At 26.3% G+C, this 3163-nt stretch overlaps 1 long non-coding RNA gene across 2 annotated transcripts; it reads left to right on the forward strand.

Annotated features, from left to right (window-relative positions):
* The first annotated feature begins 27 nt into the window (after positions 1–27).
* LOC136796446 (uncharacterized) lies at positions 28–1827 on the forward strand. 2 transcript variants are annotated; one of them, XR_010844171.1, is made up of 2 exons: positions 28–263; positions 1598–1827. It is a non-coding gene; the product is annotated as an uncharacterized lncRNA (long non-coding RNA). The 2 variants fall into 2 exon arrangements; XR_010844170.1 differs by having other exon boundaries at positions 28–238.
* The last annotated feature ends 1336 nt before the right edge of the window (positions 1828–3163 follow it).

A 3163-nucleotide genomic window follows, 5' to 3' on the forward strand; every position in this document is an offset into this window, starting at 1 on the left:
TATGTATGTATGATTTTGTACCAAATATTACAAAAAACTTATCAATTCCAGGTTCAAGTTCCAGTTGTGGAAAAAAGTTGTGTCCTCTGTGGGTGGCTTGGCGCAGATACAGATATGTTCGCACATGCAATCAACCAGCATTGCCAACCAGATATGGGCTACTTCCCATGCCCCTTATGCAAGACAAATCAGCCTAATGAAATGGTTTTAGAAACTCACATAGACAGGCATAATGCTCGTAAGAGGGATAAATAATTTTTGAAGTAATTATGCTATTCCAAAATTGTTTAATGAATCTATGTAAAATCGATTCATTAGAATTTGTGTATTGTAATATTATAGGATACATGTTTCATTTTGGGTTTTTAGGGGACATAAATGTTTTTTTCTGTAAGGGTTGTGCTTTCATTGGTTCCTATTCAACTTATTAAATAAAGTTAATCTATCCAAGAAATAGTAGAGTGGATAATTCTCAACCATAAATATTTCTTGGAGACATTGTAGTTAGCACAGCTAATTGATTTAATTTCTTATTGTGAGGTTGTTGGTTGTGTTTGGAAAAATACAACCTTAGAATTGGTTTTTTTAGAATCGTATAGTTTATCCTAAAACAAAATAGTATTTCGATGAAGGAAAAAAAAATACTTTTTAGCTTTCAGACTTCTATTTCTTCGTAGTTAATTGATGCCTGGAGGTGAATTTTGCTCCACATCACATCGTTTTGAAGATATTGAAGTGCGAAGGTATCCTATTAGACGTAAGCCCCATCGATCAATTTGTTTTCTGTAGCTTTAAAGTTTTTTTTTTTAATTGACTCCTTGAAGGATTCTTGTATAAAGTTATTTTTTCGGAAGTTTTAGGCAATTTTTTTTTCTGTCCGTAGTTTTTGTTATACACTCTGAGCCTACTTATGGGCTTTCTTCTCATTATCACTCTTTATTCCATAAATTTCAATTTTACAGTGCTGTAATAAACTACCAAATAGACTATCTGAATTGTTAGAGCACTGCAATATATCATCAAGCACAAAGCATTGTTCAAGTATTTCGTACAACTTTATCAATGACAGGAATAATTTTCATTCTAAATTTTCTTAATCAATACCTTATATAATTGGTTGATTAGTAAAGTTCATGAAGTTCTGCAAATAGTAATCAAATGCTGCCAGTTAAAAGAGGTGTATGGTAGGAAGTGTGTTTTTTTTATGTTTAATTATGAAATCATTGTTTTATTGATAAATTTGTTTTCAATTTGTAAAAAAAATCAAATAAATTGTATTACAAAACTAAAATCAATATTTAGTCAAAGGATACATGATATAAGCTCAATTATTCCTGTCCTGGCCTCTAGAGCTAGTTTGGCTCTGTAGTTGCCAATCGTGAATGCGGTACTTGTCAACTTTTAAGGGTTGGGAATCACTGCTTTAACAACCTAGTTTGCCCTATTTTAAAGGTTATTTTGTTTTTGATAAATTCAATATTTTCTAATCACCTTAAAAATGTATCAGGTATCCTAATGTTTATAGAAATAATTTTTAATTATTAATATTGTTATATGCATTTTCACAAGTTTTGAATTGATTGAATTTTTGTTACAGGTTGACTCATGGGATGAGAATAAATTTCGTGATGAGAGCTTGTTTAAGACATTTAGGCTGTCAATTTGAATTCCCTTCTTTTAACTATTTACTGAATATTTCTGTATATTCAATGGGGGATATATATATGTAAATAATATGTTTTTTTTTAATACTGTGTTTAAAATTAGTAGATATGTAATTTATTTATTTTGCGAATTGAAAAAATAAAATGTAAATAAATATTGAAATGTCTATATTTTTTTAGTATGTTGTAGTGATATATATTCAATTTAATATGAAATAATTTAATAATCGTATCAAAAATGATTATTTTTACTAATTGTGATACTTTTTTCATTTTTCTAAGAATTTGTTTATAATTACAGACTAGAAAACTACAAATTTTTTTCTTAAATGTTTTTCACATATTTAAATACAACAGACTTCATAAGTATTTAAGAAGTAATTGAAACTTCTTTATTAATGTGTATTCTTGTCAAAAGTTTGTTGTAACTTGTCATTTTTCCTGGAATTATTCTCTGCAGTATGGAAACAAATATTATAAGACATTAACTATTACCATCACACCAATGCAAAGTCAGTGTAATTAGTGCAATGGAATTGCAAGTGAAAAAAAAGGATGTTTCCAAATATCGAAGCTAATAAAGTGGTGATCTTTTGATGAATTCAACATAACATTGATATCCAATCAAGCTTGTTTTAACAAAAAATTGTAATCTTTTGAAATAAATGTATGTGATAATTATCTAAATGAAAAAAAGGAAAACAATATGTCATAAAGAGATTATATTTTCATCCAACCATTCTTTTTATTTATAGAAAAAAATAATATTCTGAAGTTTTGAATTTCATGAGGAATTAAAAAAAGATTCTGAGTTTTCGATCAGAAAGGTCCTTATTTTTTATTGCATTGTTGGTTATAGCTTTATAAGGAATACTTATTTGTTTTTAAAATTATTATAATTGTTTTAACATGATTGCTATGGTTATGAGTTATAATTCTGTGTAAATTTTTAATGGATCTTTATGGTAAGGAAGCTTGTTAGGCTTAATTTTTTGTTTCTCTTTATTAATATTTATACATATCCATTATTTAATGTATTGATTGTTTTTTATACCTACACATATTTTATGTGTTGAAAATATTCGAAAGCCTGTTCCTTTTTGTAATATAATAATTGCCATATAATTATATTAATTAATAATTCAATTTGATATAAAGCACTTACATCATTTTGTTTTAAGTCATTCGTTAAAAATTCAAAGAATTACTTGTTCTTTGTTTTTGAAAAAAAAAATTATGAAAACCCATCGTTTTCATTATGATTTCAAGTAATTATTTTAATCTAAATAAAAACAATAAGCCATTTGTAGTAATAGAAATTGGTACTCAAAGTGTTCATTTACAAATTTTATTTATTATTTAATGTATAGTATAATACCAACCCTCTGTATATTTTTAAGTTGATAAGTTAATAACCTTTGTTTGTTATGATATGCAGTATATACCTTTTTACAAAAAAAAAAGGTTAAATTTTCTGAATTTGTATTTTTTTTTTTTTT

Source organism: Halyomorpha halys, unplaced genomic scaffold (genome assembly GCF_000696795.3).
Source record: "Halyomorpha halys isolate HHAL.00 unplaced genomic scaffold, Hhal_1.1 Scaffold9705.1, whole genome shotgun sequence".
NCBI classification, from domain to species: Eukaryota; Metazoa; Arthropoda; class Insecta; order Hemiptera; family Pentatomidae; genus Halyomorpha; species Halyomorpha halys.